Genomic DNA, 20640 nt, shown 5'->3' on the forward strand with positions numbered 1-20640 from the left:
TGGGAGAGATTGAGCAAGAGAGAGAATGTAAAAGAACATAAGGTCGAGAGACCATCGTGAAGCAGATCATGTCTTTGGGGCCATGAGTTAAATTTGGCCTTTACACTGAGTGAAACAGGAGAGGGTCAAAGGTTTGGAGCAGATGAGTGACATCGTCTGACTTAGCTTTCAGCAGAATCTTGGGGCTGTTGGTTTGAGGATAGATTGTAGCAGAGCAAGGTGAGAGGAAGCAGGGAGAGGAGCCAGGACGCTGATTCATGGTGGCCTGGACTGCAGTGGCAGCAGTGGAAGTGGTCAGAAATTATTTGATTCTGGATATATTGTAAAGAAAGAACTAAGGTGCTTAGGTCTTTCCTATTTAATGTATTCTTCCTTCCTTCCCTCTTTAGTAGTTAAGAGGAAACAGACCCCTTGGGTTTGAAAGAGGTGAGGGGCAGAGGGGAAAGTGTCCCAGGTCTCCCTCCCTTCTTTAGAACAAGACAAGAGATTGACACACTTAATTTGATGTGTATTAAAAGGAGTGACCAATACCCTGGGTATATTCTGCCTGCACAAAGTTTTAATTCTTTTCCCTACCACCACCACACACAGACACACACACACACACACACACACACACACACACACACATACACAATACATCTTTAAGTGTTTACTTTATAAATATCTGTTGAATGTGCAAAGTTGGGGAGACAAGGATATAAGAGGGTAGTACCCCTTGAACCTCATTCTCAAAGAAGGTAAAGTGAGAAAGGATGGGCAGGAAGGTAAGATGCTCAGGCGTCCAGAACATCAATTATCTCTGATTGTTGGTTGGTGAAAAAGCAAAATATGTAAAGCATAACACCCAATTCCTGAAGACTCCTCTTTGGCCTCCAATCTGGATCATCAGCTCCCAAGTTTTTGTTTCCACTATTAAATGGATTAAAGTTTGCAAACCATCTTTGAACCATATATACCATATGAGCCATATATTGTTAGCAAAATTCATGCTTCTTAGGTTTCAGTCTCATGAGGTTTTGGGAGATCCACCAGCTTAAGACAAGTATACTTCAGAAGAATTTTCTAGGTATCAAAATTCACCATCCTAGTCACAGGGTTTGAATATGTTGGAGAGACCTCACTGCCTTGACCACTTGATCTAAAAGAATTTTGTTCCCATGAACCATAATAAGGAAATATTGGTTACATGATTTTTTGTTGTTGTTGTTGTTGTTTAACAATTAGTTTATGTGGTCTCTACTTCAGTGTCCTCATCCATAAAATAGAGACAGATAGTAAAAGGAGACCCTTCAAATTTTGTTATTCTACACTGTGTATCCCTGTCCTCGCTGTAGTTTAAGGTGAAAACAGTTGACGGGAGATTTTACGGGATTATGTGCTAAAATTAAAATGTAAGTGGCAAAAGATGATCAAAGGAGGGAGAGAGAGAGGCTGGAGCGCTTGGAAAAGATCTTTGATTTGAATTAATTCAACTAAGATATGAAGAGGAGCAGGATGCTTTCGTTTGCAGATTCATGGGAAAAGGATTTTGCCAAAAGTGAGCAGAGACTTTCCTGGCGGAAGGAACCACATGAGCAAAAACAGAACATGTGGACAGTTTCTGCTTCGGGAGGCGGGGACCAGTGGTCAGATAAAGCTCGAGTTTGACGGAGAGGTTGGGAGGGTAAGAAGTGATAAGGTGTTAAGAGAGAACCTTGGACCTAGAAATGTGCCTGGAATTTAAAAGGCAAAGAATATTCGACAAAAATTGCCGAGACAGGGGAACCAAGACTGAGGAGTCTGTGTGTATGTTGGGGGCGGGGGGGGGGGGGGGGGGGGCGGGCAGGAGAGGGGCGGATGAGTGAAGAGCATGGCCAGTGGTCCTCGACGCAAGAGATGCATCCCAATGTGACACCTCCAACCCCACCGGCGACTGGACCCCACTCTCAGAGACACTGATTTAACTGTGTCGAGGGTGCAGAGGAAACATGGGCATTTTGACAAAATGTCCCCGTTGCGTGTAATTTGCAACACTGAACAGCAGGCAGGAGGGAGGTCGAAGGCTGTTTAGGCAGGGCGTTAACAAGCATAACGAAAGTCAGAGGATCGGGAATCTGAGTTTTTGACAGCCGTGGAGAAACTGGAGAAGCGGTTGGCGCACCTCTACCTGGGCGGAGGGAATACAGCTTGATTCTTAACTCTCTCATAAACTTCGTGTAACGTAAATCTCTAACCTTCCAATACTCTATAAAACGGGATAAATAAGTAGGAGGTTATTGATAATGAAAGTTATTTGTCACGTCAGTTCTTTTTTTTCCTCCCCGGCATCCCTTAACAGCAATTACCTGAGAAGTGTCTTATTCACAAAGCGCTAAAACCTCACTCCCACAGTACAGTGGGGAACTGTACGACGAGGATGGGATTCGAACCCACGCGTGCAGAGCACAATGGATTAGCAGTCCATCGCCTTAACCACTCGGCCACCTCGTCGCCTACGTGTGGCTCCCTGGATAAATATTGTATTTCTTTACTCAACATAGTTCTATGTTGCAATTTCTATTGTTTTATCTTATGAAAACGATGTCTTTGCTCTCTATAAATGGTCCTCTTGCTATGAAAAAGGAAGAAAAGATAAAGAAGAGACTACGTGGGGCAGGTGGGGGGAGGGTTGTTGATGGGGGGGTCGGACGGAGCGAGGATGTGGACTTGAATAAAAACGACTAAATACACCTTCTAAGGGAAAATGGGAAAATCTCACAGGGAAGAATGGAGTTAGTGACTGCTTTTGTTTTATAAATAAAATTGAATTCTGTCATTTCTATTAAACCATGTATATTAAGACCATCGTTAAACTAGTTATGCTGTGTTTGTTATTACTGGATACTCCTCGGCAGGGTTCTCAGAAGGATGTCTGCCAAATGCGACATTAACGCCTCTTAGAACTAGTCATCTCCAGTCTAGGAAGCCCAAGTAAGTGATTAGTGAAGAGATGGGAGTGATAGGTTAAAAGGTCAAATTGTTATTGGTTCTGATTGTCAGACTAAAGATTTTGGACTTTATCTTAAATAGTTTTAGGGTTATCTGAGTGGTTTTGTTTGTTTTACCCAGGGAAATGTGGTCAAAATGATGTTAGTATTGTCATATTTTATTATGACCTATTTCAATACCCTCTAGCCAAAGATCACCAGGAAGTCTCCTGTAGTTGAATTAGTAGGGGTTTTGCTTTCAGGAAGCGAGGGAATAATTCTGCAATTGGATATTTTAATTTTATTTAGAAAGTAAGAATAGAATGAAACTGAAGCTGTAAAACTAGTGGTCCCTCATGCTACTTAGTAGAAGGTGTTTGGTATTTTTGTGGTTTACACAGTGATCTTTTCCTATTGTCTGTTCTTAGCCAAGATTATGAAATGTTTTGTTGCTGTTTGTTTTTGTTTGTTTCTGTCTCATTTCATCAGCATCAGAGAATGACCTTGTCTGATGCTCCTGTTCTGTGAGATTGTTTACGTGCATCGAAAGAATCCCATGGCCTAGCAGTGAGTGCCAGGCCGGTTCCTGACCACACTCAGGCTTATGTATAGAGTCACGCCAGCTCCTGGATGCCGGGGGCCAGAGGAGTTCATGGGGGAGTTCTTTTGCTTTCACTGAGAGCACTGGAGGATATGTTTTCAAACTACAGAGAGAGTCAACAGAAGGAATTTAGGGCTCTACTGACAGCCGGGATTGCTGCATTCAGAGTCCAGAATGTTAACCATCACATCGGGACCTTTGTACAACAAACCTTAAAGGAAGACTTGTATACTATTGCATCTGGTCAGTTGATCTTTAAAATGTTTGGCTATAGATTCAGTCTAGGAAGATTAAGAGAGAGCGTCCTGTATGGAGACAACGGAAGCTCTCTGATAACTATGATGGCTTGGCTCTCACCCTACAGTCTGGACATTTTCAGGTGTGTGTTCAGTGTTAGCCTACAGAGAATTTGCGTGAGCTCCAGAGAAGAGTCATAGATGGTGCCTCTGACGTATGAGCTCTTAATCACCTGAGCACGTAATTAACTTATGGGGATCTACCTGACTTCAGGCACCAGGCAAAGCAAAAAGACATGAGGTTGATGGGGAGAGGGCAATTTTCAGTAGTCAGAGGAAAAAGCAAGGAGCTGGATGTGGATGGGGGAGAGGAAGTGCAAGTCTCAGGGAGTGTCTACACACACAAGGTTGTACTCCTGGTTTGGGAAAACACCAGGGCAAGCTCCCCAAAACTGAGACAGGTCCACCGAGATTTGAAGTCCAGGTACTAACCATTACTTCATGAGGCCCTCGAAGTTAGGTCTCTACTGAAAGACTGATGTGTTCTCCTAACAGATTAGTTTATCTTCCAATTAGTGTAGGCAACACATTAGCTTAAGGAGTTTGAGTGGAGCCTCTAATGAGAACAGACAATGGAGCCTCTAAGCTGTATGTGACAACTGCACTACTGTGCAGTAGGAACTTTTTCAGGACAGTGCTCCTGTTTAGAAGCCCATGGAACACTTTAAGCAGGCTCTAGGAAAGGAAGGACCTGAGTTGGGGACTGTAAAACCTAAACTGTTGATCACTGGGGCCAAGATTCTAACTTACCAGGATCTGAGGAACTCTAGGCAAAAAGGCACGTCAAATGTAAGGGGGAGTAGGGCTCAAATTCCACAGGCAGGTAGTCAAAGACAATTTTCTCTTTGCCAGTGGCTCTATGTTGATTTGATTGTTGATTTGGAAGTAATTGGCAGTGCTTGCAGCCAGATAGATGTGTACACCCTAAGGTGAGCTAATGATTTAGGAGAACCACAGAGGAAAAATCACCGAGATGTTGCTGAGTCCTAGAGTTTTTAATTCGATTTGCTGTATTCAGAGTACAGGGTGCTAACCATGGGGTCCTTACATGAGGAACTTTCTACTGAAGTTCTCACATATATTCTTGCATCAGGCCAATACATTTTGAGGGGGCATTAGAGAAGAAAAGATTTGCAGGAGGGGCCTCTGACAAATTAATCTTTAAGACCGACTGAGCACACAAATAACAAGAGGATCTCTCTGATTTGGGGAACCCAGGCAAGAGTAGATGTCAAGAGAAAGACTGTATGTCCTACAAGGACACAAAGGTGTTATAAATAGGATACTTTTCAGAAGGCCTAGAAGAGATTAAGTAATTACACAATTCTCCTCTGGAGAAGAAAGCCCCAGTGGGAAGGTTATATCTATAGACCAACATACAATAGGCGCGGGAAACATGTCACCAAAATTGAAGAGGTCCCACCGAGATTTGAACTCGGATCGCTGGATTCAAAGTCCAGAGTGCTAACCATTACACCATGGGGCCGGCACGTGTGGTTGCTGGAATATTTATGAATATTCATTGCACAGTTTGTCATTCTGCTCAGTATTTTGTGGACTTTAATTTTAATTTTAAAAATATTGATAGAAAATCTGCTCAAACAGTAAAGTCTCCAAGACAAACATCACGACCGAGGCTCGCAAGCACTGCGAACTTCTCAAGACGCAGTTCGAGTTACAAACTGATGGAACTCGAACCCAGAACTGAGGTCCAGGATGTTAAACAAGAATACTTAAGCATCCAGGAGATAATCTAATTTATGAAGATCTGGGAGGACTCCGTGGTCCAACGAAGGAGAAGGGGCAGGAGAGGACAATAGAGGAATTTCAGAAGAAGGCGTATGGTTTGCTGTTCTGCAAGACAAGACAGTGTCTCATTGCTGACTGGGATAGGGTGCTCAGGTGAGAAAGTGCTCAGGAGTCTCTAGCCTCCTAGGAGTACAAGGATGATTTAAGAGAAGAGAGTTGACGCTAAAATACTAGCAGGTCCCACCGAGATTTGAACTCGGATCGCTGGATTCAAAGTCCAGAGTGCTAACCATTACACCATGGGGCCGACAGTATGTTTGTTATCTGACAAGCTTTTGGAAACTGATTTGCAATGTGTCATGTGGGCTTCGTTGGAATGATTTCTGTCTTGGACCCGCAAATAAGGCGTGTGTTCCTTGACTCTGAGATAAAATTTCTCCGCCAGGCGAAAAGGCGAACGGAGCTCACATTTGCTTAGAATTTTTCCTAGGGGCCACGGAGCGTTTGAGTACCGGCGTTCCTTACGCAATCAAAATTGTGCGTTTACTGAATTCCCAACCCGGGCCATGAACGTTTGTCTACGTATGAGTTTATAAAGAAAAGTGTCACACTTCAAAATCTCTTAAAAATGAGTGAATATAGAAAATGCAAGAAGAAAAAAGTTGAATATAAATTGGTAATTTCGGGGATTAAGAAAAAACTTTCACTTTTTAAAGTATTTTTACTTCTTTTTGCTTATCCACATTTCCTAAAGGACCGATTGTAAGTATAATAAAAGCAGATTTTTTGTTATATTTATTCTTGTTTACGTTGCATATACAATACGTATATGTGTATGCAAAAGAAGTTTATTAAAAAGTTTTAGCCAGCAAAACAGTTTTTTAAAAAAAATATGATTTGGCCAACATCTAAAAATAGTTTTGAAAATTCTCTGATACTTCCTTGCTACAGTTCTAGCCTCTAAAGAGGAATGGTAAGAAGGCTCCAGAAGGAGGAAAGATTGGAAATTTCTATTTGAGATATTGATTCCAAAACATCAAATACGCCCACGAGTAGAATATTGATGCACTGGATGTATCCGAATTCCTGAAAGAACATCTAGCAGAAGATGTTAGAGGCAGGCAAGGTTTGGGAAGTCAGACCTGAACTGGATTTCGGACGATAGGAATTCAAAAGGAATTAAAGCCTTAGCATTTTTTCAGCATCGTTATGGTGATCTGGGAAATTCTTAGTATTTTCCCAAAATCATTTTCAAAGATCTTCTCTACTTAATGTCACACTAAGGGATCAGAACTACTTGCTTCCAATTTTGTGGAGAAGGTTAGTGTTTTATGATTTCCGCAGTTGGTCCAGTAGGTATTACACCTGGAAAGAAAACGCTACTTCGTAGTCGGCAGGATTCGAACCTGCGCGGGGAGACCCCAATGGATTTCAAGTCCATCGCCTTAACCACTCGGCCACGACTACACAACTGCCTTGATGCTTCAGATATATTCCCATGAGGAATAATACCTTTCCTGTTACAAATTAGTCTTTCTGTTCTTTTGACAACTGTTCTGGAGTTCTTCCCATGATGGTAAAAAGATCAAGATTTTTAAGATCGATGTTGGTTACAGAAGTTATCACAAATTGTAATACTTGACTGTCGTAGGGGATACCAAAAGTCTTTACGAAGGTCACATACCCATCTCTAAGAGGTTGTAGTGGTCCCCAAATCTGAGAGAATGAATCACGACAGACTCGCCAGACTAAGAAGTAAAATTTACCGCTGTTAAAGACGGAGAAGAGGTACTTCTAATAAACTACTCTGGAGATTCTTACACAGCCAGAACTGGTTCACAGACCCTCTCTGATAGTAGCAATCTTTTTTTCAATCACTTTCGCTGAAATAAGACTGTGAATCAAAACTACTCGGATAGCAGAGGATGGTTTCGATCCATCGACCTCTGGGTTATGGGCCCAGCACGCTTCCGCTGCGCCACTCTGCTCACACAAAGGACAACTTCTTTTAATTCAGAATTCAGAGTTGGCATTTTCTTAGTTCTAAGAAGTTTATGGATATGTATCTTTTTGATGCTGCCTCAAAGAATGGGAAGAGTACATTGATATCCGTACTTGGCTGCACTCTACCTCCAGATACCAGCAGCTTAGAACTAACCTCCGATAAACTCCTATGCGTTGAGGTCGGAGTTCCCTCGAGCTCGGACAGGATGACGTTTAGGTTACTCGACAACCAAAAGCATGCTAATTGGAATAATTTATAAAGGTGAAATTGAAAGAGAAGATTGGCCTTTCTCAGCCATACCGGATCCCAGAAGCAAAGTTACTTTAAAATGAAAAATTGTTTGTGATTTTTTAGTGAAAATATCTTCCCCATCCCGGGGAAAAAGAAAGAAGAAAGCTCTATAAAGCTTGCATTGGCCGGGAATCGAACCCGGGCCTCCCGCGTGGCAGGCGAGAATTCTACCACTGAACCACCAATGCCTGACAAGGATGAAGTCCCTTATTTGTCCTGATATAGCTGTAGTTACATTGTCTCCACAGTAAAAGAGTGAGAGTTAGGATTTTCCTAAATCCAATTGAAGACTATACTCAAATATTCGGAAAACACCTGTGAACTAGAAGGAAACTGAAACTGCTGATACGTGACCCATGGAGCCTTTTGCATTGAAAAGCACCTGTACATACCCAGCATATAAAAATATCTTTCTTCATCCCTGCCTGATTTTAAACGTTTAATGAAAACAAATTCTGAAAATCTCTCGTTTAGGATGCAAACCAATTCGGTTAATTATTAGAGCAAAGCGTTCAATTCAAGTTTCAAACACCAAGTTGCCTCATTTTGGAAAAAAAAAGACCTTCTATTTTCATTCTGTTATGGAGATCCAAGTTTGGCACGGAGGGTATTATCATCGGAAGCGGTAACAATATAGAAAATGCTGAAAGTAAGAATTCTACCGAATTCTTCTCCTTACATACATCCCCATTACTTGCCCCTGGAGAGGATGACCACCATTTGCTATAGTCGCTGTGGCTCTTTGAAACCAAAAGCCAAAGGGGGCTTTGACATAACATAACGTAAGAGTTATGTACCCTGTTTTTGAGAACTTTTCAGTTGGTTTGGAGAAAAAGTTAACAGAGAAAACCGTTGACGATCAATGAAAATTATCTCTATTAAAATGAGTCATGATTTCGGTTTCAGGGAGGTAATGGACTCTGATAGGTTGAATTATAAAGCATGTGAAAACCAAGAGGTTTTTCACACGTCTCTATCTCTAGTCTCTTTATCTTTTCACTTCTTCAGAGTAGAGCGATTGCGGTATTTATTTGGCAGCTATGATTAGCATGCGTTGAAGGGGAGGAATGGCAGGAAGGTACAATAGCAAATTAAGAGGCTATTAATGTTGCTCTTAAAGGAAGAATTTGGGCCAGAAATTAGTTTTCTCCAAATCCTAGCAACAGAAGAATACAGAGATGGACAATATGAAAGATATAAATAAACTTGGTCAAGCTACGTAATTTATTAGTTCTTGTTTACTCATATGTAAATAGAGCCTAGAGTAGTTCACCTACTCCAGGGCCTGTAAAGATTAATTAAAATGATGCCTGTTAAAGCCACTTGAAAAATAGTATAAAACCACCAGATAAATATTAGCTACTGATTTTTACTTCCTGTAACTTTTTAACGAACCACCGAAAGTCAGAAATTTTACCTTATTTCTATTATAAACAGAAACCTTCAGTACAATGCACATAGTTGGTACTCATGTTAGTTGTACTGAATTGATTGCAAAGAATAGGCTATTCTAGAACAAAAGTCCAAAATCTGTTCTTTTTGTGTGATATAAAAATAATCTCTATAATTTGCACTCTACTCCCTCAGATTTTATTTACCATTTGTCACATGCTGCCTCCTCAAAATATCACAGAAAACCTCATTGAAAGAACAAAGCTGAGTTTATTGGACTATCTCAGGAGTCTTAATTGTGTCTCAGAAGAGATAGGGCAAAGATGAGCTATTTATTGAAATTTTTGTAATCTGGATTTTGGTTGAATCTTTCAAAGTGGGGGCTTGGTTAGGATTAGATGAGGATCATGATATAATTTAAGATTGGTAGACACAACTAGGAGATGATTTTGACATAAAATGTTGTATTCACTATCTATTGCTGTGTAACAAATTGCCCTAAAACTTAGTGGCTTAAAACAACAAACATTTACTGTCTCACAGTTTCTGTGAGTCTGGAATTCAGGAATGGCTTAGCTGGGTGCGGATCACTTATGAGGTTTGCAAATGAGACGTTGACCGGAGCTGCAGTCATTTGCTCACTTGGTGCTGGAGAATTGCCTCTTTTTTTTTTTCAGTAAATGTTTCCATCTATTTATTTTTCTGTATTCCTTAAAAACAAAACAAAAATTATAAGTTTAATATCAATGCTTTGAAATAGCGTACATCAAACAAAGCCAGCTCTCACTTATGCTACAGGTTGGTCCACGTTCTCTTTCCTTCTGTTTGCCAGATGATCTTGAATAATTTCTGCAAGAAATTCCTCTTCAACACATTACATACAAGAGGTAAAACCTGGCCAGCAACTTTACGAAAATAGTGCGAACTATAGCAAAAGAGGTCCATTCCCACCTCAAGCCCCATGCCATAATCACATTCATCATTAGCAAAATGCACAAAAATCATCACCTCCTGAATGGGAGCAAAAGCTGTTAGTCTCTCCTCATCACTTGCTGCCTCAACAGTTGTCTTGCAAATTCTCTTGAGGTTGGCATCTGTTTCAGGGAGCTCTCTGTACCCAACATCATTTTTATCTACTGGGATAATCAAGCCTGCACCACGAAAGGTCTTCGTCACAACTTTCTTATCTCTCTGTTTCATCTTCATGGTTCTCGGTTCCAGTGAGCATCCCAGTTCTCTAGCTGCTTCTGTGAGTTTTTCGTCTGTGTTTTTCAAGAGACTAGTTTTCTTTTTATCTGTTATTTCTTTAAGTTTCTTCATCAAAAATAATTTAACTGAAGCAAACACATTATCTCCATTTTCAATAATTATACCTTTTTTCTTTGCTTTATTTATACCAACATATCCAGGAAGTTCATTAGAAAAATCCCTGAAATATGCTATGTGGTGATGAATTTTATTATCTCTAATAATAATGGTCTGGAATTCAGGAGTATCCTAGTGATATCTCCAGTTAAGGCTAAAATTCAAACTTGCTATTTTTTTCTTCATTTTATGTTTTCCAGCAAGGATATCATCAGAAGGACCCATTAATCGAAGTCCAAGGCTTTGGGAAAGTGGATCAACTGTTTTCTCAGGGTCAAGTTCTTCACAGAACTTTGAGAAGCAATAGAAATCTTCAAGCAGAGAAAGCTTATAATGGTTTCCTACTCTTTTTGAAGTCATTGGAGATATCAGCTTCACAGGATTTACTCTTCTTCACCATCAACCGTGTTTTCACACCGCTGTGCTTCTCACCACTGCCAGCCATTTTGCAGCTGCAGAAGAATTCTACTCTAAACTCACTTTCTTAGCTGTTGGATAGAAACTTGTTTTTCACCACGTGGGCCTCTCTACAGGGGACTGTCCTCCTGACAAGGCGGCTGGCTTCCTTCAGATCAAGTGATCCAAGAGAGAAAGCTAGGAGGAGCTGCAGCCTCTTAAGACTTAGTATGACACTGCCAACTTCCACATCATTCTATTCACTCAAAGCAAGTCACTATGTCCAGCCAACTGGACAAAAGAGAGGAAAATTCATCTCCGTCTCTTAAATGGAGCCTATTTGTGGACATGTTTTGAAACCACTACAGGGGCTGAAAAAGTCCTCTATATAAACTAGTAAACTGCCATTTGATGCCTTCTACTGAGAAGCTGATGAATCTTTCAAGAAATTCCTGGAATAAACAATAAAATTCTTGAAATAAACAAAGTTATTTGCAACTTTTATCTTCCTGGGCAAGAATCCCCTGTTATTGGGAATTAAAGCCAACTTCCTAGTATTCTGAATCTTTTAAAGAAAGTATGGGTTGACATTTCATGGAAATGACATGTTGGCTTCTACAGTGAAACAGAAGAGAATATAACACTTCCTTACCAAATATCGGAGTCAATAAATATGGTTATAATATATCAGGACGTCAGATAGTCTGACTAGAAGGTATTCCGGGGATGGGGGATGAGACCCAGATTCTTGCCTCAAAGATAAATCTAGTGAAAAGAGAAGAGTATACACATAGAAAATCTAAAATTGGAAAATCCCCATAATAATAATAAGAAGAAAAATGACATTTATGGAAGTCATGCTTACTGCCTTGTTGTGGTCACCTGTTATAGGGTTTGGACCTCAGCTTTACTGGTAGAGGAAACTCAGTGATATTACCTGAAAGGAATTAAGCCCTAGGGACTGATTCTCACTAGTAGGACTCACAGGAGCCTGATGTTATAAATCAGAATATAATTTATTAACATGTAGAGACCATCTCAGTGTAAATAACCAATAACCATTCTTTAGATAAGAGAGAGAAAAGATGAGTTTTACTTGAGTCAAGCAGAGGACTATAGCCTGGGAAGGCAGTCTCCACAAGGGAAGAAAGCATTCTGGAGAAGCATGGTTTTCAATACAGTTTTATACCTTTTTTGAACAAAAAAGAACATACACCAAGCACACAGTATAAAAATACAAAAATTATATTCAGGAGTACTGATACTGGCGTTGTAGGAGGAGATTCTGATCTTCAAAGAGTACTTTCCATTACTTTGAGATAATATTTAATGCATCCTTATCTTAATGGTTAAAGCAGATGTACAATACATGTTTGACAGGTTACAAGGCTTCTTTAGTGCAGGCCAAATCAGGGTTAAACCAGAATAGCTACCCCATACACCTCAACATGTGAAATTTCTTATCAACAGGAATATTCATAGCCACAGTTAAGGTCATCTTGATCCTGGTCATGAGGTTCTCTAAAGGGTGACTTAGTAATAAGAAGGGGACCCAGTAACATACCATTTACAAGGACTTCTTCTTTGACCAAACTTTAGTCAGGCTCCTCTGAGCCCTCTGATGCCAAACCTCTTAATCTCAAGTCTGTGTGCCTGATGGGCAGCAAGCCAAACACTGAGGCATCAGTGCTTGAAGATGGAGAGTGATTTATTTGAATTGGCCAAAACAAGTAGGCAGGAGCCTGAGTTCACTCAAATCTGCCTCCCCAAGAACAGAAATCAGGGGTGGGTTATAGAGCTGAGGGGCTTGGCAGGAGGATCTTCGGGGAAACAAAGGGGTTACTCTTGATAAACTCCTGAACAATCTGACTTCTGAGCCTCAATGCCTGCTGAGGGCCAGCCATCTGGTGATCATAACCTCCCAAAGGCATTCTCTTTCTTCTGCAAAGCAAGTTCAGAAATCCTCTGGAAAACAAGCTCACAAATCCTTGAGATCCCCTCAGTAACCCCTCAAGTTAAACAGGAAAACAGCAAATTGATTTAATACCTACAGTAACCCTCAGGTACGTGGCTTTGCCTCTTCTGGGCTAGGCCTTGACTTTGGCCTGTTGAGTTCGGTTTTAGCAAGAATCCTGCTAAGCCAGTTTATTGAGAATCCCTCCACCCTTGCTATCTAATCAAGCTCCTTTTTGTAATTGTCCACGCATTGACCCCCTTACTCTTCCTACTTGCTGTAAATCCCCATCTGTCCTTGCTATTATTTGGAGTTGAGCTCAGTTGTGTATTGAATTCTCTCTCCCCTACTATAGTAGCTCTGTCTTACCGTTTTTAACAAGTGTCCAGTGCAATTTCTCTTTAACACTATTGGGAAAAGAAAGTAGGTGGTCTTAAGGGATATTTCATTCAGATTATGATAAAGCCTAATGAAGTGCCCAAGGGTATTTTTGAAAGATGATTCCTACATGTTATTCTGTGTCACATTGCAAAAGCCCAACAATTACAGTTAACTATTCACTTTATCTTTCACAATAAAGAGAAATCATAAGTTATAAGAAACAATGTAACATGCATTAAGCCATCCTGCTTTCTTTTATTCTATTCTTATTCCAATGAACAGATATTTAAGCATTTCCTACTATATGTTTAGCACTAGATGAAGGGCAACAGAATTTGCCACCCCAAAATATGCCTTTTTTGGCATAAGTATTCTTTTAGGCTGATTATTTTTAAGAAACAGTAGACACAAGGGAAGTTCTGAAAACCAAGCAGAAGTTACCCTTGTGTAAGAGACATTTAAGTTTGTAAGGAAAATCTCCACTTGTAAGGCTGTCTCTCTCTCTCAGTACCAGGAAGAGGAAGACGACTAAAACTCTAGAAACTCTTACCAATGGAGAAGGCAATGCCTTAAATCAGCATAAGAAACATACTGTCATTACTGAGCTTTGCCTGATAACCTCCCTTACCTGCCTTACTATTCCCTAACATCCTCCTTTGTCTTTAGGTGAAGATGGTATCTAAGGTGGTGGCTTCAGTAATTTTGGTGAGTTACTAAGTTTCCTGGGTTTTATTTATGTATGTATATTGTTAAACTTGTTTAGCTTTCTCCTATTATTCTGTCTCATGTAAATTTAATTCTTTGACCAGCCAGAAGAACCTAGAAGGATAGGAGACTATTTCCTTCTCCCTTACAGTTGCATAGGTTCGTTTTATGGGAAATGAAGAAAGAAGGGCATTTATGATAAGGAATGATTTCGAGTCATTTTTCTCTGAGTTTTCCAGCCAGTATGCTACAACTTTGCTATCTCTGAAAAAGCGTTTAGCAAAGCCATGGTAAAGTTAATAGTGTACAACCTGTCCTCTCTTTGCTACTGGCTACATACACATGTTCTTTACCCACCATGCAAGAGGGGCCAAACAAAAACTGGAACACTAGTTATGGTAAGGAAGGGGTTTTTATTTTGAGTGACATCAACTAGGAGATGAGAGTGAGCCCTCAAATTTGTCTCATCTCATCTCCCCAAAAGATGGGAGGTCAGGGGTTTTAAAGATTTGTCAGGAATGTGGTACTTGTAGGGAAGAGGTGAGTCTGTGACCTTGCTGGTCAGCACTTTCTTACTAGCCTGCATTTGGCCTTGTGAGGAAATCTGAAAGTGTGTGTCCTTCGTCATTTGTCTCCATGGTGGATAGTGGATTCTGGTGCCAGGAAGCCAGGGAGTAAGCAGGGAAAGGAGATGAGTGCTTTGGTTTTAACCCCATATAATCTGGGTTTAATGTAGGGGAATCCATATCAGGCCAGTATCAATTCCCCCCTATTTTATGTTCATTCCTCAGTCTTGAGGGATTTGGAGCAATAACCGATCTAGCTATTTCTTGCTGAGTTGGGGAGTAAGTTGTTCCATCTCATTGAACCAGTCTTTTAATAAGGTAGAGATTCATGTGGGCTCCCTAAGCTAGGCCTGTATCATATAAGTAAATAACCAGATATTTAATAAGAAGCATTTCTAGAGAAACAAAAAGAAAAAAAAAACAATGTTAATGCTTGGAGCAAATTATAAGCCAGCTCCTGAGCCTAGGGAGCAATCAATCAAGATTCCTAGAAGTCAGAGTCAAAGAATCATTTGCAGTTTGAAATGTCTCTAATGATGTCATCAGGCACTCAGGTATCTTTCTGAGTGGCTTACATAGCAGTAGGCATGAATCTTTTTAAGTTTATATCAAGTCCTCCAGCTTCAGTTTGCAAGACTTCAGGAAAAAGGGAAGATTTTGTTTTCAATGACTTCAAATGAAAATGATGGAAAATGTTAGTTTGGAGATTTGTTTCCAGATATTTCAGGAGACTAGAAGAATTCAGGATCCAGTTCAGTTAACGGATATAAAACAACAACCTCAAAGACAATTGAAAGAACCCAAATCCAATATTTATAAATGTGCATTATAGTTTCTATTAAAACATAATGTTTCTTTCTAAAATCATCCTCAATTTTACCAGGCACAGTCAAATTAAGACTAACTCGTTTGCAAAATAAGTCTAATTTCAACAAATTTGGCCTAATTATTTACATAAGTACAGCAACAATAGCAATTGATCATAGAAGCTCTTTTAAATCTGCTTTGCTGGAACTTTTTATAAGGAACATCAGACTGAACTTTAAAGGCCTCTCAAGGCCAGGAAAGCCAGACCAAGAACTTGTCATCAGGTTCTGCCTGTAATACCTACAGATGTGGGTGGATTCCTCTCTTCTGAGGCCCCCAAAATATCCTGGGGTTCTTTGCACTTACCGGAGGGAGTGACACCCCTTTACTCAATCTTACCAGGTTACTGGGAACTCTGTAAGCAAGGTAGCAGGCCAAGATTTCTAAGCAGCTTTATTCCAGAAAGTCAACCTTTATTCCTCAAAAGCTATTTTGTCATATTTGAGTCTGTATGTTTTTCTCAAATATGAAATTCCAGTCAAAGCCTTGGTAATATAAGCAGCGTTTCCAATCGTGTCCTGTTAGAAGGAGCACACTTCTTATTGAACTTATTGAACAAATAATTATAGAGACACAAAAATAATACTCACTCACTAAGTTTCCAAATTCTGGAGGGATTAGATAGGAAGAAAAAGATAAATGCCTCAATTTTGCTTACAAATTGCTATAAGTCATAGCACGAGAGAAAAGAGAAAACGTTTTCCTTAAATCTGAAAAAAAACAAAACATCAACAAATAAACAATATTTTAAACGAAAGTCATAAAGTTATAATCATCTCTATTAATTTATTTAATTTTATGTAACCAGCTCTTGATCTGTTGGCAGTTTCCAGAAAGCCATCAGTTTTTTAGTTACAGTTATGTAATTTCTTATCCAGCTCAGTTTTATAATCTGAAAATTTATTAGAAACCTGTACTCTAGAGTAAGTGCCAGAGTCCTTTTCATAAATTTTTCTGAAGATGAAACATATTTTGCAAAGACATCAAAGTAAAACAGCAACTGTCTACAAATAACAAAACATTTTAAAGTGGCAATTTACAAAGACACTTGAGCATTTCTGTGACATACAACACTTTAAAATAACTAGAATTATGGCTGATAACCAGGACAGATCAGAATTTTAGGAATGTTATATAATTTTTAAACACCTATATCAATAGCATTTACTCACATAATACCACTCAAGAAAGTTTATTATCACTTATTTGATAATGTTTCCCATGTAATTTAACAAGCCATATAAGCCTAATTAATTCAGTATTTTCTTCCTTATAGGAAGAGAGCAAATCTCTCCAAGAAGTCTCAGGGGCACTCTGAAAATTCCCAAAGAAACTCTCTTTCCCCCTCCAGATCAAAAGAACACTTTTATTCAGTACTTGAAATTTTTTTGGGGGCGGAAGCTTGTCAAAAATTACTCAAAAATAAAGAAAAACTTTTTATAACCTTTTTATCATGAACAGACCACAAGTTCAAGTAAATTATCCTTTGAGAGAGAAAACGAAATTCTTATTTTTGCACCAATTTACTTTTCATATTGAAACTCATTTATTTAGCCTCAGCCAACTTGACCATGCACAAAACTTCTCAAAGTTTTACTTTGACAAATTTCTGTCACTTATTTTTTACATTCAGAATTTGTCCCATGTTTTCTTTTTTCCCCTAGTACTTTGGGATAAATTTATCTTTTTTAACCCAACAAACAAAAATACTTCTATTCTTTATACTTTCTTTACTGAAAACATACATTTTACTTTTCTTGAATACAAAGATGTTTGTCTTATTAATTTCTAGCAGCTTTAATTACATATATTAATTAGAATCTTTAAACCTTACAGACCCTAGTAAAAACCAAAAAGGTAAGCAATTGTGAACTGTCTTTTATATCAAGATTTTAAACAGTTTTCATAATTTTTAGAAGCCTGTTGTTTCATGGTAAGAAAACACAAGGCGTGTTTACTAAGACCCAAACACTTGTTCGTGTCTCTGTAATAAGACGCCAAAAGTAGATAAACTTAGACATGTTCAACAACAATGTTTTAATGTTCCATCCTATGAGAAAATTCCCAGATACTCAATAGATTTTATCATTTAACTTAATTTAGTAGAACTCTAAAGTTCTAAGTTATCAAAAAAAAATTGGGAGCTGGTTTTTAAGTATACAGACCATAAAACATAATTATTGTACTCAAAAACATTCATTTTTATTTATTTTTAATTATCTAAATTTTTATTTATCTCAACTATTTTTTTCAGCAATTATGCTTAGATTACCCTCAAAGACTTTGTGTGACACTAAGGCAGTTAGCCATTATCTTAAATTGTTTTAAGTGCATACACTATAACACATAATTATTGTTAGACAGTTTCTCCAAAAACTTATGTTCTTTTACATTTATTTAGTTTACCTGTCTTCAACAAGTATATTTAGATGGTCTACAAAATCTTCATGAGACAGCAAATAAAATCAGCTATTACTTTCGGTTATTTCTTTTGCTGACAGATTTTGTAACAGAGATAACAAGAGCTCATTTGACCAGTAAACCCAGGCTGTATGTCTTCATCATATCCAATGCTGATAGCTCTAAAGATATGCCTATTTTCAATCAAACCAGCAAACTTATCCAGGCTTTCATTTTCCAAAGATCATTTTATATCATGTTAAATAACTTTGTCTTTTAGTAGCTTTTGCATATTAATCAAAGACTGCATTCCATTATGAGAAATTGTGAATCCTCTCTTCCAAGGGTGGCTCTTAAAGGTGGACTCATCTGAAACACAGCTTTCCCAGAACGGCCATTAAAATTCTAAGTTATCTCAAAAGTTTACTTATTTCCACTCTTTACTTTTAGATCAGGAATTTCGGGGAAATTGAAGTGGGGACACTCAGTAAGAGAAGAGAGAGGAGCAACAGATTTGGCTTTGGCTGCTGGCATGTTTAATTATTTAATTATTTTCTTCTAAAGAGACAGTAAAGTATTTCCAATTTCATTTAGAAGCCTCAAATGATTAAAATAGGCTTCCTATTTGTTGTTTAACTTTGTAACTGGCTTTTTCCAATTGCGTATGTAAATACACCAGTTTCGGTAAACTGAAATTGCTCCATTTAAATATACGAACTTTTATAAAATTTTATTTTAATTTTATCAATTTTTATACCTCTAATTATAACTTATATTAGAATTTCATTAGCAAGTTTGGTATTACAATACTGTGTACGGGAAGCCTTTCTGGCCAGAGGGAACATCTGTTTCCAAAAAAACCATACAGGCAAAGTTGACATAACCTCTTCATATAATGTTAGCTTAAACACTTTAATCTGTATAGTCTTATCAACCTGAGCAACCTAACTATTGCCCCAAACAATTGCTGGTCATGTTTCTCACTGTGATTTCTGCCTTCTGACTCTTTAAATTTTTTCAAACTGGAGTTAATAGGACAGGTTTGTCTGATGCCCTTTAACGTTAGAGGGGCCAAAGGCGGCGGGGGGGGGGGGTCCCTTTAGCCCACCCAACCTTAGGCTGTGTTTTATTAAAACCTTTGTTTTAACTTTATTTATATCTGTTCTATTCATCCCATTTTCCTTCTTAATAGCTAAAGATTTTCATCTTGTTGGGACGAGTCCTGTGACTCTTCCGTTTCTGATTTCTCTTTGTTAACATAATCTTTTTATCAGCTTCTGTAAGACCATGAGAAGAAGCTGAGACCCCCCCAAGTTTGATTAAGTTTGTAAGACTAGTCATTGTATTTTCCTTTTAATTTGGTGTTTTCATAGGTACCAATAAAACAGCTGTTTATGATGAGAGCTTTCTAAAAGTTTTTCCAACTTAAGGATCCATTGTTTGACCCTTTTCTCTCCAGAGTCTATAAAGAATAATGTGGTCAATTGGTGTTACAAAAGACAATCATTCATTTTTAGACATTAGCTTATAACTACAGGTCAACCAATCAGTCAAAACTTTTCCCAAGGGGCTCTTAGGTGGACTAGATGCAGCACCTCCCATGTTAACACTTTTCTTAAAAGAACAGACACAGAGATGGACAGATACACAGATCCAGACACAGAAAAACCAGACACCAGTGAACTGGTTCCAAGATTTAGGGTAGAAAGCCCTGCAATTCTTCCCACTCTGAACGTGCACCCAGACAGCCTCTCTGAGAATGGAAGGGACCACAGAGGGCCCTGCCATAATGGAAGGACCCTGGATGGAGGGGAAGGAAGTTCACAGGTGTCCCTAAGGTGACTTACCCTATTGCAGATTGAGTCCATGACTCACCAGAAACAAAAACAAACAAACAAACAAATCTAGAGGCTGTTTCCTCACCATAAGAAAATGAGCCTATGGTCAGCAGTGCCAAGTCAGATGGAAACTACTGGGGGTAGTCCATAGTGCAAGTCACCTAGGCAGCTGCTGGACTGCTTTCCAGCAAATCCCAGTGACCCAGGGCCACGAAGCCACAGGCAAAACCTCCTGGCAGGCTCACCAAATTGTTACTGGCTAGATACAGTAACATGCTCTTTTATAGATCTGCGTGTAGGCCAGGATGCCTTGGGCTTCTCTCCCTGGGGCAGCCTTGATCCTCATAGAAAGGATGGGAGAAGAAGCGATCAGAGAAGAAAGGGAAACCAGAAGACTGCATTCCCTGATGCCAAAGAGGAGAGTGTTTAAATTAAATCTCTCCGTTGAAGAAATTTGCAAAAGATGCACTGCCCATTGGGGCAATTCGTTCCCCCGTTTTAGAATTCCAATGGCAAGCTAAGGGCAAAAGTGGAATCACAAATGCATCCCATTGAACAGCTGATAAGAGCAGATAATCTGTTCTCTTTGTCTCAACTCGGTCTTGGAAACCTTGACTGCTCTCAAGGTCAACGATACATACCTGAGGCAAGTCGCCCTGCTTTTCACTTCTCTCCCTCCCAAAAAGGTGATAACAATTGACCCCGACGTGATTTGAACACGCAACCTTCTGATCTGGAGTCAGACGCGCTACCGTTGCGCCACGAGGTCACGGGTACAAGCTGTTTTTCTTCTGTATTAGGATTTAAGTAATCCTTTCTCCTCTCCCCAGGGTTCTAAAGATTTTTTTTTTATTGGTAGATTTGATCATTCTTCTCCCCACTATCC

General features: G+C 39.2%; 7 non-coding genes and 1 pseudogene across 7 annotated transcripts; all 8 read right to left on the reverse strand.

Moving 5' to 3' along the window:
- Positions 1-2390: 2390 nt before the first annotated feature.
- On the reverse strand, positions 2391-2472 carry TRNAS-GCU (transfer RNA serine (anticodon GCU)). The gene has a single exon. It is a non-coding gene; the product is annotated as a tRNA-Ser (tRNA).
- A 2787-nt stretch (positions 2473-5259) lies between these two features.
- On the reverse strand, positions 5260-5331 carry TRNAQ-UUG (transfer RNA glutamine (anticodon UUG)). Its single transcript has one exon. It is a non-coding gene; the product is annotated as a tRNA-Gln (tRNA).
- A 498-nt stretch (positions 5332-5829) lies between these two features.
- Positions 5830-5901, reverse strand: TRNAQ-UUG (transfer RNA glutamine (anticodon UUG)). The gene has a single exon. It is a non-coding gene; the product is annotated as a tRNA-Gln (tRNA).
- A 1078-nt stretch (positions 5902-6979) lies between these two features.
- TRNAS-UGA (transfer RNA serine (anticodon UGA)) lies at positions 6980-7061 on the reverse strand. Its single transcript has one exon. It is a non-coding gene; the product is annotated as a tRNA-Ser (tRNA).
- A 449-nt stretch (positions 7062-7510) lies between these two features.
- TRNAM-CAU (transfer RNA methionine (anticodon CAU)) lies at positions 7511-7582 on the reverse strand. Its single transcript has one exon. It is a non-coding gene; the product is annotated as a tRNA-Met (tRNA).
- Positions 7583-8007: 425 nt separating this feature from the next.
- Positions 8008-8078, reverse strand: TRNAG-GCC (transfer RNA glycine (anticodon GCC)). Its single transcript has one exon. It is a non-coding gene; the product is annotated as a tRNA-Gly (tRNA).
- Positions 8079-10069: 1991 nt separating this feature from the next.
- On the reverse strand, positions 10070-11092 carry LOC100068416 (histone PARylation factor 1 pseudogene; annotated as a pseudogene).
- A 9359-nt stretch (positions 11093-20451) lies between these two features.
- On the reverse strand, positions 20452-20523 carry TRNAW-CCA (transfer RNA tryptophan (anticodon CCA)). Its single transcript has one exon. It is a non-coding gene; the product is annotated as a tRNA-Trp (tRNA).
- Between the last annotated feature and the right edge of the window lie 117 nt (positions 20524-20640).

This window comes from Equus caballus, chromosome 20, assembly GCF_041296265.1.
Source record: "Equus caballus isolate H_3958 breed thoroughbred chromosome 20, TB-T2T, whole genome shotgun sequence".
Lineage (NCBI taxonomy): Eukaryota > Metazoa > Chordata > Mammalia > Perissodactyla > Equidae > Equus > Equus caballus.